The sequence below is a fragment of the Pelobates fuscus genome, chromosome 5 (genome assembly GCF_036172605.1).
Source record: "Pelobates fuscus isolate aPelFus1 chromosome 5, aPelFus1.pri, whole genome shotgun sequence".
NCBI classification, from domain to species: Eukaryota; Metazoa; Chordata; class Amphibia; order Anura; family Pelobatidae; genus Pelobates; species Pelobates fuscus.
Window position 1 is genome coordinate 88,500,674 of NC_086321.1, and position 23,880 is coordinate 88,524,553.

Genomic DNA, 23,880 nt, shown 5'->3' on the forward strand with positions numbered 1-23,880 from the left:
TCCCGGGTGGCCCACATCTTGTGGGTTTGGAGTGAGATGGGCCTCGGTTTGGTGGCCATCTTGGCTCCCTCCATGTCGGAATCCGGCTCTGCTGGGCACCTCTGGCTAGGATGGGGTGAGTATGTCTGCGCCTTATGGGGGACCGGGATGACCCCCGCCGGTCCATAGGGGGGAGGGAGCGATTGTGGGCTCCATGGTCAGCCTGAGTGCAAGGAGAGCGGCCGTCTCCCCCCGCCTCGGCCTCCCATAGGCCGCATGTTTGCACCATCGTGGAGTTGCTGACCGCTGGCGGACTTACTGCATGCACCGTGTCCCCGGGCTATTTACGAGTGCCCAGTAGGTGAGTGGAGCAGTATGCAGTTAGTTTTGGGTTGTTAATCAGGCGATTAGCTGGTTTTGGGCCCGGAACTCAGGCAGCAGGCGACCGTCCACTCCAGCAGTCAGGCTCCGCCCCCCCGGAGAATACCTTTTTCACATTGGCTTGCACCTTGTCCAGAGCAGTAGACGTGCCCACATAGGTACCCAGCTCCTTCACAAAACTGTCCCCCAAAAAAGAAGGCCTTTGGCCTGTGGCCCAGTCTCAGTAATAGCCAAGGTAACTAGCTTTGGCTCGATCTTAATTAATATAGCCTTTCGTCTCTCAGTGGCTAGAACCACGTTGGCATTTCCGAGAAGACATATGGCTCACTGTATCCAGCCACTGATAGCTAGCAGGTCTACGGGAGCACCACCTGCAAATGCCGTTTCGACCATGTTGAATATCTTTGCACTGGGTCCGAGGACATCCAGTACCCTATCCTGGCAATGGCGAAGTGCAAAGTCTAGACCCTTCTTTGCCTTCCACCCAGTTTTTCCCAGAAAACACAAATGCAATATGAAAAACAAATAAATATGACAAACACATTGGTAGCATACAGAGAAAAATATAAATGTACTTTGCTGAGGAAGGCAGCAGCAAGAAAGAGGAGTGACTTAAGGATACATGGGGAGTTGATGGTGCTGAAGGCATTATGATTGGTTGTACTGTTATAGGATTAACCCTTTGGGGCATGGGCGTAGGAACCCCCACAAATCTGGGGGGGATAGCATTCTTACTCGCCGGGTATATTCTTATTCAGTAAACTGGGAGTTGTTTATCCCATTGTACAGCGCTACGGAATTTGATGGCGCTATGTAAATAATAAAATAATAATGTTAAATTTTAAGTGTGTGTGTGTGTGTGTGAAATAATATAATGTGAAGCATATCAGTGTATCGCATAGCTCCACAGCAATACAACTGACAGTAATGTGTGAGGTGCAAGTACATCACAGAACACCTCAGCAATAAAATGCATGGGAAAGTGCAGTGTGTGAGTGTATCACAAGCTCTACAGCAAAATAACTCACAGGAACGTGCAGTTTGTGAGCATATTACAGATCACCTCATCAATACAATGCACAGGAATATACAGTGTTTGAATATATATCAGCCAACCCAATGCGTGGCAAAACACTGCGCTGCACCAATCAGCATCTCTTCACAGAGATGCGTTGAATCAATGCATTTCTATGAGGAGTGTTCAGCGTGAATGCTAGTGCTGCACGTTGTGCAACACTGGACTAGGAAGCACCTCTAGTGGCCGCCTGATAAGGTATTCCTCGGCAGTAATGTAAATACTGCCTTTTTCTGAAAAGGCAGTGCGCTTACATTAAAGGACCACTATAGTGCCAGGAAAACATACTCGTGCCCCCACCCTCAGGGCCCCCCTCCCGCCCGGCTCTGGGCAGAGGAAAGGGTTAAAACTTACCTTTATTCCAGCGCCGGGCGGGGAGCTCTCCTCCTCCTCTCCGCCTCCGATCCTCCCTTTCGGCTGAATGCGCGGCAAGAGCTGCGCGCACATTCAGCCGGTCGCATAGGAAAGCATTTACAATGCTTTCCTATGAACGCTTGCGTGCTCTCACTGTGATTTTCACAGTGAGAATCACGCAAGCGCCTCTAGCGGCTGTCAGTGAGACAGCCACTAGAGGATTTAGAAGCTGGCTTAACCCTTATATAAACATAGCAGTTTCTCTGAAACTGCTACCGTGTTTCTCCGAAAATAAGACCGGGTCTTATATTAATTTTAGTCACACAAAACACACTAGGGCTTATTTTCAGGGTAGGGCTTATTTATTTACGGTACCGGTATGTACATTGAACCCCCCCTTTAATTAATCCACCCCCCTCTAATTAATCCACCCCCCCTTTAATGAATCCACCCCCCTTTAATTAATCCACCCCCCCTCTTTAATAAATCCACCCGCTCTAATTAATCCACCCCCTTTAAGTAATCCACACCCCCTCTAATTAATCCACCCCCCCTTTAATGAATCCACCCCCCTTTAATTAATCCACCCCCCCTCTTTAATAAATCCACCCGCTCTAATTAATCCACCCCCTTTAATTAATCCACACCCCCTCTAATTAATCCACCCCTTTAATTAATCCACACCCCCCTCTAATTAATCCACCCCCCCTTTAATTAATTCACCCTCTTTCTAATTAATCCACCCCCTCTAATTAATCCACACACCCCCTCTAATTAATCCACACCCCCCTCTAATTAATCCACCCCCCCTTTAATTAATTCACCCTCTTTCTAATTAATCCACCCCCTCTAATTAATCCACACACCCCATCTAATTAATCCACACACCCCCTCTAATTAATCCACAACCCCCTCTAATTAATCCACAACCCCCTCTAATTAATCCACACACCCCCTCTAATTAATCCACATCCCCCTCTAATTAATCCACCACCCCTTTAATTAATCCACCACCCCTTTAATTAATCCACCCTCCCTTTAATTAATTCACCCTCCCCTTTAATTAATTCACCCTCCCCTTTAATTAATTCACCCTCCCCTTTAATTAATTCACCCCCCCTTTAATTAATTCACCACCCCCCCCTTTAATTAATTAAGTCCCAGACATAAAATACCGGTATCTACTCACAGTTCAAAGAGTCCGACCACTGGGTGCCTCACCGCCCGGAATGGATCCTTCCGCTGAAGATCCGTGAAGGCAGACTGACGGCGCTGCGCACGTCGTCATCACGCTGCGCACGTCGTCATCACGCTGCGCGATGCCGCGGCCCGCAACGCTCCTCCCCCTCCTCCTCATAGAAGAAGGAAGTCCCGCCGGGCCGCAAAGGTAAAATGCCTAGGTCTTATTTTCGGGGTAGGGCTTATATTGCAGCCCACCCCGAAAATTCGGCTAGGGCTTATTTTCGGGGTAGGTCCTATTTTCGGGGAAACACGGTATGTTTATATAAAAAAGGGTTAAACCTAGCTGGACCTGGCACCCAAACCAATTCATTAAGCTGAAGTGGTCTGGGTGCCTAGAGTGGTCCTTTAAAAAGCCTGCAGAGACATGCTATAAACACCAAAACTACTACGTTTAGCCGTTGTGGTTCTGGTGACTATAGTGTCACTTGAATATAGAGGGAAAAAAAGAATCATCACAAATGTATGAAATAAAAATGTCTATCATTTTTTTTGGGAAACAATGTGCAGATAGTACTGTACTAATGATATCCCTGGCTGGATGGGAGCATTCCATGTAATCAGTATGATATCCCTGGTTAACCCCTTTATCCACCCGTCCCTAATTGTCTCCCCTCCAACCACCTAGCCTCCTAACCCCCATAAAACAAGTAATATATCTTCTTGTACTTACAGTACTGAAGACACCAGCAGTGATCTGGGTTCAGGGCTGAAAGCGTGAGGCGCTGCTCTGCAGTTGTAGGAGACCGGAGCTCACCCTAGCGTTGTCGTGACATCATGGAACGCGCGTACGCAGAGGGCAAGGGAGGTCGGGAGGAGCAAACAAAGTCCTTCAATATGTGGCGATGCCGAATAGTGGAGGATTGAATCAGATCAGGATTTGAGAGGGAACATTTTTAGCATATTATTGTGGGCAGCGGGGCTCAAGAGGCAGCTGCCTTGGGCCCCCCAGGAGCAACTGGGCCCGGCAGCTGCCCTTTTTGCCCCGTGTTAATGGATGCCCTGACTTAGTGTGACCACATTTCCTAACTGCTATTTAGGGACACTTACTACCTCCTCTACCCCTTCCATTCATATTACTACCCTATCCCTTCCGTTCATATTACTACCCCCCCATACCCCTTCCGTTCATATTACTACCCCCCATACCCCTTCCGTTCATATTACTACCCCCCATACCCCTTCTGGCCATATTACTACCCCCCATACCCCTACCGGCCATATTACTACCCCCCCATACCCCTTCCGGCCATATTACTACCCCCCCATACCCCTTCCGGCCATATTACTACCCCCCCATACCCCTTCTGGCCATATTACTACCCCCCCATACCCCTTCTGTTCATATTACTACCCCCCGCATACCCCTACCGTTCATATTACTACCCCCCTATATCCCTACCGTTCATATTACTACCCCCCCATACCCCTACCGTTCATATTACTACCCCCCCATACCCCTACCGTTCATATTACTACCCCCCATACCCCTTCCGTTCATATTACTACCCCCACATACCTGTTCCGTTCATATAACTACCCCCTCCTATTCATATTACTACCCCCCCACAGCACCACCCCCTCTAGTCATATTATTAGCCCCCTTACCCCCTTCATTCATATTAGTACTCCCCTCCATTAATATTAATACCCCCTCCTACCCCCCTCCATTCATATTAGTACCCCCACCCCCTCCATTCATATTAGGATACCCTTCTATCCCTATTAGTACCCTTCCACCCCCCCACCCCCCCCTCCATTCCTATTAGTAGCCTCTAACCCCTTCCATTCATTTTTCTACCCACCTCTTCCCCCTCCCCCTCCCCAAATTATATCTCCCCTCTCTAACCCTTCCATACTAAATACCTGGCAGTGGCAGGGCGGGCAGGCAGCTGCTTTTTTTTTTCAGAGCCGGCGTCTGAGCTTATAATGACGCCGGCTCCACTCTCCTCCTTGCACACTGTTGTCCCCCTCCCTGCCGTTTTACCGCACAGAGCAGGGGAGGGGGACCTCTTCAAGCGGCGCACGGTGTCAGACTGAGCGCCGGGTAGTCACGTGACACCCGGCGCTCCTATGCAGAGCGGGAGGGGGAGGTGCTCCCCCTCCCAGCGTACACTCTGTGCGGTTCCATTATGGAGCCGCACGCAGCCTGTCAGGGGGACGGCAAACATCACTTGTCAGTCTGACAAGTGATTTTTGCGCTCCCCTTTGGCCGGCGGACCTGGGGGGGATTTCTCCATTATCTGTCCCCCCCAGATGATTTCCTGGGGGGGATGCATCCCCCCCATCCCCCCCGGTTCCTACGCCCGTGCTTTGGGGGCATGTTTACATGTTTGATTTGTTTCTCTAAAATAAATATTTTGCTGCTGAGGAATAAAAGAAAGAGAATAAGCATAATATGAGCCTCCGTGTCCTTAAATAAAATCAACAATCTCTGGTTTCCTCCCTGCACCGAAACAGGGAAGACCATAGAGTCTAACTGTCAGTTTTCAGACACTGTCTGACCTAACATGAATGTATGTGGCTGAAGGATCCGGTTATATACTAAAGGCAGAGGTGTGGCTTTCTCATTATTTTTACACATAGTTACATAGGCTGAAAAGAGACATGTGTCCATCAGGTTCAGCCTTCCTCACATCTGTTTTTTGCTGTTGATCCAAAAGAAGGCAAAAAAAAAAAAAAAAAACAGTTTAAAGCCCTTCCAATTTTGCAACAAACTAGGGACAATAATCCTTCGTGACCCCAGTCAGGGGTCGGCGGGTGCGGGACATAAAAACAATGGGGGGGTGTAACTATTGTCCTCCCCCCCGGCCCCCACCCCTAAACGGCGGGTGGGGGCCATATATAACAAGGAGGGAGAATCTATTGTCCTCCCTCCTGGCCCCTACCCCTGAGCGGCGGGTGGGGGTCATAAATAACAATAAGAGGGGGGACCACCTATTGTCCCCACCCCTGAGCGCAGATGACGTGTCCCACAGGGACTTCATCAACCCACACAAAGATGGCGGTGCCCAGAACGTAGCTCGGGGCAGAAAATAAAGTAAAGAAACTGGGTAATATGGGGTGCTAAGGGGCATTTGGGGGTGACTAGGGGGTCAATTAGATGTAGTGGAGTCGGGAGGGGGGTTAAAAAAAAAAAACGGGATACGGCCATGACAGTGCCGCTTTAATAAGAGATCCTTTTCATTCGTTGATAAAAAGCGTCTGCACACTGGGTCCAAACCATGTGTTGCATGGGATGACAAATTCACTATTTGTCATCCCATGCTTTAAGAGCTACCCTACCCCACGGTAAAACTCTTTTTACCATCAAGTAACCCAATCCTTTGATTGCTTGATGGTTTATTTTACCTTAATTCTGCTCTATATTCCAAGGGGGATGCCTGTCTGTGATGGGATTTACCATGCAGGGATGGAAAATACACCCTCCTCTATACCACTTAGTAACTATATCGTAATGTAAACATATCTCATTTTGCCATGTGTGTTTGCGCTAATACCTGGGGGAGATGGGAGGAAAGGTTTGAACCGCCCACAGTTTACTCCCCTGTTCACGCTATTGGTTGGTTTCCTAGCGAGGGAGTTTTACTTCCCCCTTCTTCCTTATAACAGACATGGTTCAGATGCCTACCAGCTCTTGATAAAGGCGGACATTCTCGCCAACGCGCTTTGAGCTCTATGCTGATACACTATTATGTTTAACTTTATCCTGGGGTAGACTTTCTTTGTTTTCCATGATTCTTTAGTGTCTTAATGCTAAGTTCAAGTCAGTACTTTGGAACTTATTAGGTAGGCTGCCTTGAAGCAGCAGTGTTAGCTGGATAGTGGATATAGGGTGCCTTGAAGCAGCAGGGGTTGCTGGTTAGTTTCTATAACCATTAATTTGCACTCTGCAGGCAGCTGGTTAGTATACTGTGTGGGGGGCTGAGAGCTTAGTATCACTGTGCACAAGTTAGAAACTGTTTCAACACTGCCATACTGTTTGGCCCTTTATACAAGTTTATTTTTCCTTTGGTGTCTGAGTTTTCTCTTATACTCATTACAATGTATCCTTTAAGATATCGCTACTATCCTTACCACTAGGACCAGTGGTGTATCTTGGTTTTGTGCTGCCCTAGGCAGGACAAAACTCAGACCCCCCCCCCCGCGCGCGCCACCCCCACCCAACCCTTCCCCCCTTTCTAAATACACACACATTCACTGACAGATACGCATACACTAGCTAACAGACACACACAGTCAGACACACACAGTCGGACACACACACTAACAAACACACACAGTCGGACACACTAACAAACACACACAGTCGGACACACACACTAACAAACACACACAGTCGGACACACACTAACAAACACACACAGTCGGACACACACACTAACAAACACACACAGTCAGACACACACACTAACAAACACACACAGTCGGACACACACACACACTAACAGACACACACAGTGAGACACACACACTAACAGACACACACAGTGAGACACACACACTAACAGACACACACTGTCGGACACACACTGTCGGACACACACTGTCGGACACACACTGTCGGACACACACTGTCGGACACACACTGTCGGACACAGGGGCGTATTAGCCGCGAGGCAAACAAGGCATTTGCCTTGGGCGGCATTTTCCAGGGGGCGGCAAAAAACGCCGCCCCCAAATGCCCAAGGCAAATGTCTTGTTAGCCTTGCGGCTAACAGACATGCCGGTGGGCTGCTGGTTGCTGGGCGGCCGGCGAGGGAGCTCTTCCCCTGAGCTCTCTGCTCAGCTCCCTCGCGCGCCGCCCGCAGAGTGAGACTGGGAGGCGGAGCCGGAATATGACGTCATATTCCGGCTCCCAGTCTCACTCTGCGGGCGGTGCGCGAGGGAGCTGAGCAGAGAGCTCAGGGGAAGAGCTCCCTCGCCGGCCGCCCAGCCTGCCCGCCAGTGCCGTCCTGCAGCCACTGGACCACCAGGGAATGGGAGAACCCCCCCACCCCCAGCATTCCCAAAGGTAGGGGGGGGGGGGGGGAGTAAATAAAAAAAAATGTGTTAATGTGAGTGTGTGTGTGTGTGTGTCTCTGACTGTGTGTGTCTGATAGTGTGTGTGTCTGTTAGTGTGTGTGTCTGTTAGTGTGTGTGTCTGTTAGTGAGTGTGTGTGTCTGTTAGTGAGTGTGTGTGTCTGTTAGTGTGTGTGTGTGTCTGTTAGTGTGTGTGTGTGTGTCTGTTAGTGTGTGTGTGTCTGTTAGTGTGTGTGTGTCTGTTAGTGTGTGTGTGTGTCTGTTAGTGTGTGTGTGTGTCTGTTAGTGTGTGTGTGTGTCTGTTAGTGTGTGTGTGTGTCTGACTGTGTGTGTCCGACAGTGTGTGTCCGACAGTGTGTGTCCGACAGTGTGTGTCCGACAGTGTGTGTCCGACAGTGTGTGTCCGACAGTGTGTGTCCGACAGTGTGTGTCTGTTAGTGTGTGTGTGTCAGACTGTGTGTGTTTGTTAGTGTGTGTGTCTCACTGTGTGTGTCTGTTAGTGTGTGTGTCTCACTGTGTGTGTCTGTTAGTGTGTGTGTGTGTCCGACTGTGTGTGTTTGTTAGTGTGTGTGTCTGACTGTGTGTGTTTGTTAGTGTGTGTGTCCGACTGTGTGTGTTTGTTAGTGTGTGTCCGACTGTGTGTGTTTGTTAGTGTGTGTGTCCGACTGTGTGTGTTTGTTAGTGTGTCCGACTGTGTGTGTTTGTTAGTGTGTGTGTCCGACTGTGTGTGTCTGACTGTGTGTGTCTGTTAGCTAGTGTATGCGTATCTGTCAGTGAATGTGTGTGTATTTAGAAAGGGGGGAAGGGTTGGGTGGGGGTGGCGCGCGCGGGGGGGGGTGTCTGAGTTTTGTCCTGCCTAGGGCAGCACAAAACCAAGATACACCACTGGTCGGACACACACTGTCGGACACACACTGTCGGACACACACTGTCGGACACACACAGTCAGACACACACACACACTAACAGACACACACACACACTAACAGACACACACACACACTAACAGACACACACACACACTAACAGACACACACACACTAACAGACACACACACACTAACAGACACACACACACACTAACAGACACACACACTCACTAACAGACACACACACTAACAGACACACACACTAACAGACACACACACTATCAGACACACACAGTCAGAGACACACACACACACACACTCACATTAACACATTTTTTTTTATTTACTCCTCCCCCCCCCCTACCTTTGGGAATGCTGGGGGTGGGGGGGTTCTCCCATTCCCTGGTGGTCCAGTGGCTGCAGGACGGCACTGGCGGGCAGGCTGGGCGGCCGGCGAGGGAGCTCTTCCCCTGAGCTCTCTGCTCAGCTCCCTCGCGCACCGCCCGCAGAGTGAGACTGGGAGCCGGAATATGACGTCATATTCCGGCTCCGCCTCCCAGTCTCACTCTGCGGGCGGCGCGCGAGGGAGCTGAGCAGAGAGCTCAGGGGAAGAGCTCCCTCGCCGGCCGCCCAGCAACCAGCAGCCCACCGGCATGTCTGTTAGCCGCAAGGCTAACAAGACATTTGCCTTGGGCATTTGGGGGCGGCGTTTTTTGCCGCCCCCTGGAAAATGCCGCCCAAGGCAAATGCCTTGTTTGCCTCGCGGCTAATACGCCCCTGACTAGGACTATTCATATCAGCTATCCTTCTCTGCTATCAAGGTCTTTCTAGACCACTTTACTGCATGATTAGTCATTTGTATAGACCACAGGACTCGTCACTTGGACATAGCATGCCCAGCGTCTATTTATTATAAGGCACGTTGTCACCTATAACATAAAATAAATACAAAGTCCTAGTATGTAACCCAAATATAAACCAACACACTCTAAACAGTAACAGTATAATAGCCTCAGGACATATACTATTAGAAAGAACCAACTACTAGCAAGATGTAATATGAAATGTTACCACTAGAGGGCCTCCTTTCTGTGTCCTGAAACTGAATATACCTTGAAAACCAATGATACCAAATGCATTCGTGCAATAAAACATTTTGGATTGAAATAGGGGAAATGGCACATAAGACCTAAGAAATTTCATGTACATGTGCTCAAACCCTCTATACAGCCACAGAAAATTTGTGCCTCAAATATACCGACCCATACAACTTAAAAGAGCATTTGTTTATAAGACAAAATAGACAAAATGTGTTTAACCCCTTAAGGACACATGACATGTGTGACATGTCATGATTCCCTTTTATTCCAGAAGTTTGGTCCTTAAGGGGTTAATGAGCCGAATGGGACAGCCATATGCGTGCAAGCGTTAAGTCCCGAATGCCCCCTTCTTCTACAGTAAGCAGACAAAGTGTGTTTGTGAGAGGGTTCACGTAGAGCCAGTGTAAGTGCTGCAGATGGATATTTGCCTGTGACCAGAAGTAGCTGCATGCAAATCGCCAGTCCAGGTAACGGTGTGGGAGATAGGATATGAGTCCCTTAAAAGGGGGCACAACTACAGGCCTAGCCTTTTTATAGACACACATATTGTGTGTGACTTTATTAATTATGATTTGAGTGACCTGCCTAACAACCCAGACAGGAAGTCCCGAGAATTTAATTTGCAAGCCCTATATTTTACCCTGTAACTTTCCACACACTATAAAACCTATACATTGGTGGCTACTGTTGTACTCAGAAGACTTCGCACAACACAAATATGAGTGTTTCAATGATGATATCACTAGTGAAAGTGCAGTTTGTGTGTAAAAAATTCAAAAAACAATTAAGAAGATTAACTATGGCCAGGGTTTGTGACTAAGTGGCTACTACTCCATTTTGAATACTGTGTTCTCTACTTTTTCAAGTGGTATGCCATAATGGGGTCAATCTTCATTCCTTGGCTGCCATATGGTCTCAAAGGCAACATAAGCCCAGCAAACCAATCTGACAAATTTCAAAGCACTATATTTGACCATGTCACTTTCCAAAACACCAAAAAACCTGTATGTGGGGGGTAGTGTTGTACTCGTGAGACATCACTGAACACAAATATATGTACTTCATTGCAGTAAAGGCTGACATTATTCAAACATTCAAAGTTAAAATACCATGCAGAACGAAAAAAACAAAATTTCTTAATTCCTCACACTTTTTTTTTTTTTTTATTCTTTATTTATTCCAAGGCAAAACACCATATGAATACAAACATTGTAATGCAGTTAGACACAAAGAACTGAATATACATCCAAGGGTGCACAAGTGAGATAAACGAGCATAGCATACAAAGTCATTTTACAAGTGCATGAGGCTGTTGTGTACATACTGCCATAGCCATAGTCCTCCATAGGTGTCCCGCCAGGTTTTTAGAGAAAAGGAAAAAGATAAAAATGGAAGTAACCAAGATCTGACCAACCAGTGCGCGTAGGACCCTCTCATACAGCGCCCATATATAAAGCACAGGCGGGATTGCATCGCTCGAGAAAGCTTATATCGCTCACAGAGCCTTCAGCATAATGCCTCTAGTTTCACGCTAGTACCACCTGTGACTCTACATATGAGAAACGATGCCCACATACTCGGTGATATTGAGATGCAAGTACCGGTCAGATCCGAGAAGAAAGTAATGTTAAGAATGATCGAAGTATACAAAACTACTGAGAAGGAAAGAGGGAGGAGAGAAAGGGAGAAAGGAGGGATAGAAGGGGGGGGGGGGGAAAGAGAGGAACAGGCCCAAGCACAAAGGGGTATCGTAATGGATAGCAACAGCGCGACGGTAATACAGAGGACTATCTCGCGAGGATAGTCTGCAAGTTCCAATCGTCTCTCCGCGGGAGCGCAGAGTGAGTGAATCAAAAATTGGTGTAGACCGGCCATCAAGAGAGACAGGGGGCCGGGGTAATACGCCCCCCCCCCTCATCTCCTAGTCGCCAACTCCACTATCTATCCATGGGCCCCAGACCTTTTCGAATTTAGACAAAGTACCCCTAACCTGTGCTGTTAGTTTGTCCATCAAGAAATTATCTCTAATTTTTTGGATAACCAGGTCTAGCGAGGGGATCCCCCTCTGCAGCCAGACCTGTGCTAAAGCCCTCCGAGCAGCTAAGTTTACCTTAAGTATTAATTTCTGTTCAGTTCTAGTCCAGTCATCCATAGACCTGGCCAGGAGGAAGACCCAGGGGTCCAAGCGGACCTCTCTGTCAAAGATATCCCGCAGCAGGTCTGTTTCCAGTATTTTTGTGCCTCTGGGCAATCCCACCACATGTGATAATAAGTCCCCTTCTGGCCACATCCTCTCCAACATAAATCTGTGGATATTTTATTCATCCTGCAAAGCTTTACCAGTGTGGAGTACCATCTGAACTTGGTCTTATAAGCCTGTTCCTGCATGGAGACACACATCGACGAGGTCGCCGTGGCCTTCAAAATCTCCTGCCATTCAACGCCCTCTAGCTCCTCGTTCAAGTCCGCTTCCCATTGGGCAATATAAGTGAGATCCCCCCACTCACACGTAGTCGTGCTCAAATGCACATACAAATTCGTAATCAGACCTTTTGGAAATTGTTCTTTCATGCACATCTGCTCAAAACACGTGAGTGGGGTCAATGCAGCTGTTTTCACCCCTAGGGTCTGGGCAAAGTCCCTAAGTTGGAGGTATCGAAAAAAGTCAGATGGACGTAAAGGGGCTCTGGATTTCAATCCCTCGAAGGATATAAGCGATCCGCCCTCATACAATTGGTATAATCTCTGTACCCCAGTACTCTCTAAGCCTCTAAAGTCCCTTGCCTCCATCCCAGGGAGGAACGCCATATTCCTCACATAAGGAGCCAATGGAGACATGCGGGGGGACAAACCATACTTTGAAGCTGCAGCGTCCCATATTTTTAGGGAGTTATTGATAGCCGGGCACGCAACATGTGTCAATGGTCTATGGTCCCGAGGGATCCACATGTAGAATTGCGGCATATCTGAGCCCAGAAGAGTAGATTCCAAGTCCACCCATCGCCTCTCCCCCACAGGGGAGTGCCACATAGCTATTTGGGTTAGTTGGGCTGCCAAATAATAAAAGTAGAGGTTAGGAAGCCCCAAGCCTCCCCTCGTTTTCGCTCTATAAAGAACATTACGCGAGATTCTATGCTTCCTATTCTGCCAAATGAATTTACCGACAGCCTGTTGAAGCGCTCCCAAGTCCGCTTTAGTCAGTCGGACCGGGAGTGCCTGAAACAGGAACAAAATTCGAGGGAGAACATTCATTTTCACTGAATGGATCCTGCCAATCCAAGAGATCGGCTTATCCACCCATCTCTCCATATCGTCAATCAGTGTTCGTAGCATGGGGACGTAGTTTTGTTGCAACAGCTGAGCAGGATCCGCCGTTAGTCGGACTCCCAGGTATGTGATATAGTCCCTCGCTATATGTATTTTATAAGTTCGTCCTATAAGGTCCGTTTCCGCGTCTCCTACCCTTACTGGAAGCACGCTTGATTTAGCCATGTTTACCTTATATCCGGCTATTCCGCTATATGTGTCTAGTAAATTTGTCAATGTCTCCATCGACTCCATTGGGTCGGTCAGGGTCAGCAAGATATCATCAGCGAAACCCGACACGACATACTCCTGCCCTCCGACCGTAACACCCTTAATATCCGCGCTATCCCTGATAGCCTGCAGAAGGGGTTCCAAGGAGAGGGCGAACAGCAGGGGCGACAAAGGGCAGCCCTGCCTGGTTCCGTTCCCCAAGCTGAAAGGCATCAACTTGGCCCCCGCTATCCTGACCCGTGCCCTAACATCTGTGTACATGGCTCTAATCACTGATAGAAACGGGGTCGGGAACCCAAAATGTCGAAGTACTTCGAACAGATACGGCCCCTTCACCCTATCAAAAGCCTTCTCGGCGTCGAGTGATAGTATCAAGGTTGGGGTGTTCCTAGCAGTTTGCCGCCAGATAAGGTCTACATTGCGCCTAGTATTCTCAAACAATTGCCTACCCAGAACGAAGCCCACTTGGTCTGGATGTATTAGGCGTGGCAACAGGGGGTTCAGCCTATGAGCCAGGACCTTCGCCAGAATTTTACAATCATGATTGATCAAGGATATAGAGCGAACGTTTTCCAGGATCGTGTCGTCTTTACCTGGTTTTGGCAGAAGTACGATATCAGCTAATGACATGTCCCTATCCGGTGCGCCCCCCTCCAAAAGCTAATTGAACCACGTTTCCAAATGGGGAGTAAGTTCTTCCCGAAAGATCTTATAGTAACTGCCCTCAAAGCCATCAGGGCCCGGAGCTTTATTGCCTTTTAACGATGAGATAGCCGCATCAATCTCCTCAGCTGAGATCCGCATTCCTAGAGCCTCCGAGTCCGCACCCCGTAAGGCCGGGAGGGACAATCGGGACAGGAAAGAACGAGTGTTATCCGTATCTCTAGAGGGATCGTCGCCAGCCCCACCAGAGTGATTATATAGCTTGGAATAATAGTCCGTAAAGACTTGGGCTATTTTTGTGGGGTCGGTGTGGCACATACCCGAAGTATCCTTAATACTCGTAATGTGCGATTTTCTCTGCCTCTGTCGGAGAGATCTTGCTAAGAGCGTATCCATTTTGTTTGCTTTTTCGTAGTAAGTCCTCTTGGACCAAACAATAGCTCTAGCCATCACGTCGAGGAGAGTTTCGCGTATTGATGCCCGTAAGGTCTTAACATCAGTCAAAGTGCTAGGCGAAGTATTTAATTTATGTTTCGTTTCCGCTTTCCCCAGGGCCTCCAGGAGTGACGCTAATCATTGTGTCTTTCTCTTCTATTTTAAGGTGGCCTCCCGGATCAGAATGCCCCGGATAACCGCCTTGTGTGCTGCCCACACCGTGGAGGGTCGGACGCCGACCTCAGTATTTCTAGTGACCTTCTCCACCATGATCGGGTCCTGAAGTAGGGAAGTATTCAACTTCCATGACCACGGAGATGCCATGCACAACTTATCTAAGGTCATAGTAATCTCTGCGTGGTCCGACCAAGTTATCGATCCAACGGTGGAGCCGGAAACCTTGGGCACAACCTGGGGGTTCATCAGAAAAAGGTATATCCTTGAGTAAGTGCTGAATAAAAAGTCTAATCCCGATCGTCAGGATGATGTGCTCTCCATATATCTAGAAGGCCTGTACACCGAATAAAGTTATATAACAGCTTATCCTGTCCCCCTTTCCCATGGGACCGTGTGAGTCCACCACAGGGGCCCCTATCTACCGCCAGGCATGGAGCTGCGTTGAAATCACCTCCAACTATCACCATGCCGTGTGGTAGAGAATTCACCAACTGAGCCATATCATCCCAAAAATCGGTAGAGGGGATATTCGGCGCATAAATATTGAGCAGGTGTATCGGGTGCGAATGAACACTCTCCGTCACCAAAATAAAACGCCCCCCTCCCGGATCTGCCTGTACCGTTCCCACCCTGATCGGGCATCTTTGATGAATAAGTACCGCAACCCCATTCCTTTTGTTTAAGGCCCTAGACTCATAAACTGTCCAAAAAGTACGGTCCTTCAAAGCAAACTTGGCCACTGACGGAATATGTGTCTCCTGCAGGAACGCTATGTCAGGATTGTAACGGACCGTTTCACTTACAAGAGGATAAAACCCAGTTTAGGCGATATCCCCTTTTTCCATAGACCAGCAGCTACTGCAATCACCAATTCTCCCGAACTCCAAACTGTACGAATCTTCAAACTCCCGAACTGGAAACACACGAACTCTGGAATCAGCTGAACAGGAAAAGCATACCATCCGCTTACACTCCTGGCAGTCAGCATACAATCCAATTCCCCCAAAGAACGAGACGACACATCGCTTTGAGGGTTGAGCAGGAACTCTGGACTGGCACATCCAGCCTGGCTTTTATTACAAGAGTACACATACAGGCCACACCAAGGGGGAAGCATAAAATAACCAATGACATAGATGTTACCTCCCACACATCCCCTCCCCTTAGTGTGACACATAATCCCATTATTCATACAGTTTAAAATATACTTTTTACACAATATTTATAACTTCAAAACGATACATCAGATTCACACAAAATTACATATCCACAATCAATCCATTCAGGGGAACAACATATTAAAAAAATGGCATGGATCAGACCAGGGGTTCAAAAGTTACTAAAAGTATCTTTTTTTTTTTTTTTTTTTGTCAATCTTTCTTTTATTAAAGGCATATAGTATGGGATACAGAAGAGAAATTAGGGGGAAACGTTCAAGTGATTTACAGTATAGGGTAGGTACATCAATGCGCAAAAGTAGATTACATTTCCAGATTTTCTATGCCTCATTTTTTGTTATTTTATGTATGCTAGTGAAACATCAGTTTGGAAATACAAGCTAAGGATCAAAGGATCCGGATTGGTATCTCGCTACATCCTGTTAGGCAGGCGTCTAGTGATACATGGGCTATTAAAACAAATACAAATAGTATGATGGACAGACGGCATGAAATACATGTCATAATAACATAAGTTCTTATTGTTAGCAAGCAAGTGGTTGTTGTAGCAAAACATGGATTAGATCAAGCTAAGAATGTACGTCAGGCTGAGTAACATGAGTATCTCAGGATTGTTAGATCTGGTATGTAGCATGCTAGGGTGACAGTGCGTAAGCAATTCTAAATAATTCAACAACATGCTGACAAGTTTGCTGTAACAGGCGAGTAATTATTAAAGTGTAGCATAAGTAAGTATACGTGAGGAATCTGTGTCAGGTTTGAACAAGGGACAGCAGAGTGGTATGCCATATGATAACGATAATGGCAGCACAGCAAGCGCTTAATATGTAGTGATCTGCGAAGAAACCGGAGACAGGGCAAAGGCTACCTTCGAATTATAGACATGCATATGTGTGTACAATAGCAGTTGCGTAACCCTACTATTGTGTGTTTGGACTGGCTAATCCGCTACGCCGTTACAGACACACATCAGAAGCATTAGTAGGTGAAAGTAAGTAGTAAAGTTATGTGAGGGAAAGCTAATGTGGGACATTACTCATCAGCCTTCAAGTGTACCTCCTTGGAGGGGATATGGTGTGTGTCGCCTACGGCTGGTTCAGTGTACCAAGGTGAGTGTCCCGTTTTAAAGTCCAAAGTTCTGTTGGTCCAACTGTGTCTGCTGTGCTGCAGGTTGGAGTGACGGCTGTGGGCCGCAGACTGCTGGTTACTAGGTTACTAGGTTACCTCACCCAATTCCCGTTCTGGCAGTTCTGTGTACAGGATTGTGTGAGCGTGGGTCGCACCGGTTTCCTCTGGGTAGGCTCGCTGGTAACGGCTGTAGGTTGGTCAGCGGGGAGTGGGGATGGTAGGTGCAGGAGGCTTCTCCCGTCGTCCGGGCATATTGTGGGGTTGGCACCCTGTCACCACAGACACGGTTGCCTCTCGGGGCTGGGTCTTTCCCATGGTGGGCGCTCTGGAGGGTCCTGGTGGTCGTCCGCCGCCTGCGGCGGGTGGCTCTCCGGCGGTGTGGTCGGTGTGCGGGAGGGAGTCTCCCGACGTTCCCCTGCCCGGTCGGGTGAACCGCTCATCGGTGCGTGGCGGTTGTTCCCGGGGTCTGCCCTCTCTGCATAGTTTGGGGCTGTCTCACCTCTGCCAAGTGTTTAGAGGCTTGGTATGCTTTCCGCTCCTCCAACATCTGCCAGGGCCCACGGAGCAGTGTGTCTAGCCGCTCTTGTAGGGGCTGAGTGGAGGCTTTTTTCGTGGTTGGGCCTGACGCCGCCATTTTAGGTGCGGTACTCGTTCTTGGGGATGTTTGCAGTGTTGCTCGGGGTGCTTGCAGCCGTTTGTTTAGGTTGCGCCAGAAGCGTGCAAAGGCGGCTTCTATACGCCGCTCAACATCGCTGTGGATCTCCGTTTCAGGGTCGCAGCTCGGCTTGCTCGTCGCCGCCATTTTGGGTGCGCCATGCGCTCTGCTGCCCGAGGGCTGCGGTGATTCAAACTGTAGATTCCGCCTGTGACTGCTCCTCCCGTCGTTTAAAGCGGACCGAGATGACCCCCATCGGCCGTCTCCCCGCTGCTCGATCTCCGGCAGGCCTCAGGGTATTTTGTCGGGTCCCCAGAGGGTTACAGGCTTGGGTTTGGTGTCGGGAGGTTCCCCCGGGTGTCCCGGACATGATAGCTGCCAGTTAGTGCGTGTTTGTGCCGTGTTTTAGGGGAATTCACCCCAGAAAGTGTGGATTAGAGCGGGAGCTGAGGTTCAGCACATCCACTCAGTCCGGCTGCTAGGCTCCGCCCCCACTAAAAGTATCTTTTGTCCCTTACTAGCCGCATGGCAAACCGGTTTAGACAGGTTTTACATAGGCCTCTATCCTGGAGACAAAGAGGAAAGTAATCCAATTATCCAGGACTAGAAGCAGACTCCATTAACCACATGGTTACAGAAAGACATAAAACACTTTAAAATACAGAAAGTCACCTTTTACACATAACACACAGACATTTCACATATCCCCAGATAGCTGGGATCTGAGCGCACAAAACTACCGAATAGCGCGCAGATCCTATTCACACAGTTCAATTGCCATGGAGCTAAAGTCTTTCCCATAGTCTTTCATTATATGAATAGGCTCCATGGCATAGCTATCTGGGTTAACACATTCACATAAAGTCTGGTCCATAGTCCAAAGGCAAGAGGCGGGCAAGCAGCCCCCTCCAAGGACACGTGGCGGGGTCGGTTTCGCCACAAGGATTAAGACACTTAAGTTCCCGAAACATAAGGCGGCTTTTATTCGGAGCATTAAGGCCTTTCACATTCAGGGATAGTAACTTTAGAGGCATTGGATTCTATAAGATACCCAGCAAATCCCGTGAACCAACTCGCCCTGGGGCCAAGAGGCACGGTCCGTCATAGCGCTTATCCTGAATAATGGATGGCCCGGACCCAACTGGCCGAGACCATAGTGCTTAACACAATTGAACTCACCTGTTCCCCCTCCCTGAGTGAAGAGCACGAGGGAAGGGATAAGGAAGGGAAAGCAAGGGGGAGAAGAGAGAAAGATAAAAAATTAAAGATAGAACATAAAGAATAGTGTTGTCGCAAACCCGAAATTTTCGGTTCGCAAACGCGAACTTCCTCAAATGAACCGGCGAACCGCGCGAACCGCCATTGACTTCAATGGGCAGGCGAATTTTAAAACCAACAGGGACTCTTTCAGGCCACAAAAGTGATGGAAAAGTTGTTTCAAGGGGACTAACACCTGGACTGTGGCATGCCGGAGGGGGGTCCATGGCAAAACTCCCATGGAAAATTACACAGTTGATGCAGAGTCTGCTTTTAATCCATAAAGGGCAGAAATCACCTAACATTCCTAAATCACAATGGATATGGATTGACACCTGACATATGACATATTTTTTTTTTTAAATTTGACAATTTTTATTTTGAAAGACCCAAGGTAATTGCTGAGGGTACAGAAGAGAAAGGGAGCGGGTACACAGTAGACCTTTGAAAATTGGTCTCGTAGTCAAGATCTTAACATACAGTAGGTTAATGCATAATCAATAGGTGCTAGTACAGATACATAGATAACCTTTGTTACACCGGGTGATACAATTACACAATCACTTGCACATACAGGTAACTACTTTAGCCCTGACACAATCACTGAATTATGTCTACTTTCCTCTCTTCTCGTTCCCTTGTTCAGGGTACAACAGTGACCACAATTCCTTGGGGTGTAACCGGGGAATCCCCTCTTCATCGAGGGAAAGGGTGGGGGGAGGGGGAGGGGAGAGGGGGGAATTGGGGTTGGGATCCTTCCCTCTTTTCCCATGTTATTCCAGCAAGTCTCAAGCTTTTCGTAATTCCACTGGCTGCTCAAGCCTTCGTGTGACTACCTCTACCCGTCTTGACCCTCTCATGACCACCGTCTCTCTGGGCTGCGGGTCACCTCATCCGACATATGACATATTGACACTTTGACATATGGATTGACACCTGTCCTCAGAGAACCTGATGCACACGGACACAGAGCAGAATAGGGACTGTTCCCCCTACATAGGGTCACTTGGCAGATATGGCGTGGTCGTGGGAGGAGGAGGAGGATCACTTTCACCTCTTCCCCTGTTAGATTCCCGTTGTGCTGTGACATCACCCTTATATGCTGTGTAAAGCATACTTTTTAATTTATTTTGCAAATGCTGCATCCTTTCCGACTTGTAATTTGGTAACATTTCTGCCACTGTCTGCTTATACCGGGGGTCTAGTAGCGTGGACACCCAGAACAGGTCGTTCTCCTTCCGCCTTTTTATACGAGGGTCCCTCAACAGGCACGACAGCATGAAAGACCCCATTTGCACAAGGTTGGATGCCGAGCTACTCATTTCCCGTTCCTCCTCCTCACACAGACTGTTCCCCCTACATAGGGTCACTTGGCAGGTATGGATTGACACCTGTCCTCAAAGCCGCTGATACACACTGACACAGAGCAGAATAGAGACTGTTACCCCTACATAGGCTCACTTGGCAGATATGGATTGACACCTGTCCTCAGAGACCATGATACACACTGACACAGAGCAGAATAGAGACCGGGGGTCTAGTAGCGTGGACACCCAGCACAGGTTGTTCTCCTTCAGCCTTTTTATACGAGGGTCCCTCAACAGGCACGACAGCATGAAAGACCCCATTTGCACAAGGTTGGATGCCGAGCTACTCATTTCCCGTTCCTCCTCCTCACACAGAGCAGAATAGAGACTGTTCCCCCTACATAGGGTCACTTGGCAGATATGGATTGACACCTGTCCTCAAAACCCCTGATACACACTGGGGGGAGCTACTGTCCTCCCCCACCCCTGCGCGGTGGGTGGGGGAAATAAATCACAATGGGGGGACCTACTGTCCTTCCCCCCTCGGCCCCCACCCCTGCGCGGTGGGTGGGGGCCATAAATCACAATGGAGGGACCTACTGTCCTCCCCCCCCCCTGGCCCCCACCCCTGCGCAGTGGGTAGGGGCCATAAATCACAATGGGGGGGACCCACTTTCCTCCCCCCCGGCCCCCACCCCTGCGCGGTGGGTTGGGGGGCATAAATCACAATGAGGGGGACCTACTGATAGAAGTGGAGTATTGTTCATATCAGTTTAATACCTTCCGCGTCTCCTATCAGTGGACGTGTATATGGCAGCCATTTTAGGAACCGCACACCTGGGACCCGAGCAAGGTCACCTCGTTCAAGCTGCTCTGGTTCATTGATGAGCCAGCTGCCCGTGAGTTAACATGTCCCGTGGAGAAGCACTCTGTCCTGTAAAGCCTCACCACAAAAAATTTAAATAAATAACAGCACTCGGAGTGGTGAGTTTAGTAAATATTCATATCAGTTTAATACCTTCCGCGTCTCCTATCAGTGGACGTGTATATGGCAGCCATTTTAGGAACCGCACACCTGGGACCCGAGCAAGGTCACCTCGTTCAAGCTGCTCTGGTTCCTTGATGAGCCAGCTGCCCGTGAGTTAACATGTCCCGTGGAGAAGCACTCTGTCCTGTAAAGCCTAACCACAAAAAATTTAAATAAATAACAGCACTCGGAGTGGTGAGTTTAGTAAATGTTCATATCAGTTTAATACCTTCCGCGTCTCGTATCAGTGGACGTGTATATGGCAGCCATTAGGAACCGCACACCTGGGACCCGAGCAAGGTCACCTCTTTCAACAGGCGACAAGATTTGGCCCTGTAAAACTCTCCTGGACATTATGTACAATTTCTATGGATATGGCAGTGATTTATGTAACAGGGAGATGGAAGAAGATGCTTGGTCGGTCCTCTTACTTGAAATTCGGGGCACTGCGCGGGCAAGCTAATGTGCCACCAGATAGGAGTGGTGAGTTTAGTATTGTTCTGATCAGTTTAATACCTTCCGCGTCTCCTATCAGTGGACGTGTATATGACAGCCATTTTAGGAACCGCACACCTGGGACCCGAGCAAGGTCACCTCTTTCAACAGGCGACAAGATTTGGCCCTGTAAAACTCTCCTGGATATTATGTACAATTTCTATGGATATGGCAGTGATTTATGTAACAGGGAGATGGAAGAAGATGCTTGGTCGGTCCTCTTACTTTAAATTTTGGGCACTGCGCGGGCAAGCTAATGTGCCACCAGATAGGAGTGGTGAGTTTAGTATTGTTCTGATCAGTTTAATACCTTCCGCGTCTCCTATCAGTGGACGTGTATATGGCAGCGATTTTTAATTGTGGAATCACCTCCCCTTTTTAGGCCAAGGTGGGAAGATGCTTAGACCACTGGTATATTGGTGCCATCTTGGAGGATTTTTTTTTGGTTTGGTTTTTGAAGCCACAGTGCTGCACCAGTGGGCCTAAAAATTAGGCATGTACACATGCCTGAAAAATTTGGTATTGTTGCAGCCGCTGTTGTAGCAGCGGCCAGAAAAATTGATGTTTGTTTCACAGGCAGAAAGTGCCCTAAAACATTGCGGCTTGAACCCTAGTTGGTGGTGGATAAGTCATGCAAGTCAAACGTCATTCAGAGCTAAAATACAGCAGCATGTGGATTATTTTTAGCCCAAGGCAGCTCATCTCATCAGGCCTTTTTTAATCGAATGTATCGCCCAGTGTCAGTCCCTTCGGGATCAATCCCTCATTCATCTTAATAAAGGTGAGGTAATCTAGACTTTTTTGACCTAGGCGACTTCTCTTCTCAGTGACAATACCTCCTGCTGCACTGAAGGTCCTTTCTGACAGGACACTTGAAGCGGGGCAGGCCAGAAGTTCTATCGCAAATTGGGATAGCTCAGGCCACAGGTCAAGCCTGCACACCCAGTAGTCAAGGGGTTCATCGCTCCTCAGAGTGTCGATATCTGCAGTTAAGGCGAGGTAGTCTGCTACCTGTCGGTCGAGTCGCTCTCTGTGGGTGGATCCCGAAGGGCTGTGGCGATGCGTAGGACTTAAAAAGGTCCGCATGTCCTCCATCAACAACACATCTTTAAAGCGTCCTGTCCTTGCCGTCGTGGGAGGAGGAGGATGACTTCCACCTCTCCCCCTGTTAGATTCCCGTTGTGCTGTGACATCACCCTTATACGCTGTGTAAAGCATACTTTTTAATTTATTTTGCTCATGCTGCATCCTTTCCGACTTGTTGTAATTCGGTAACATTTCCGCCACTTTCTGCTTATACCGGGGGTCTAGTAGCGTGGACACCCAGTACAGGTCGTTCTCCTTCAGCCTTTTTATACGAGGGTCCCTCAACAGGCAGGACAGCATGAAAGACCCCATTTGCACAAGGTTGGATGCCGAGCTACTAATTTCCCGTTCCTCCTCCTCACTGATGTCATTGAAGGTATGTTCTTCCCCCCAGCCACATACAACACCACGGGTACCAGATAGGTGACAACGAGCACCCTGGGATGCCTGTTGTGTCTGGTCTTGCACCTCCTCCTCCTCAAAGCCACATTCCTCCTCTGACTCCTCTTCCTCACAATCCTCTTCCAGCGTTGCCGCAGGTCCAGCAAGCGATGCTGATAAGGCTGTTTCTGGTGGTGATGGTGACCACAACTCTTCCTCTTCCTCTTCACGCTCATCTACGGCCTGATCCAGCACTCTTCGCAGGGCACGCTCCAGGAAGAAAACAAATGGTTTGATGTCGCTGATGGTGCCTTCGGTGCGACTGACTAGGTTTGTCACTTCCTCAAAAGGACGCATGAGCCTACAGGCATTGCGCATGAGCGTCCAGTAACGTGGCAAAAAAATTCCCAGCTCCCCAGAGGCTGTCCTAGCACCCCGGTCATACAAATATTCATTAACAGCTTTTTCTTGTTGGAGCAGGCGGTCGAACATTAGGAATGTTGAATTCCAACGTGTAGGGCTGTCGCAAATCAAGC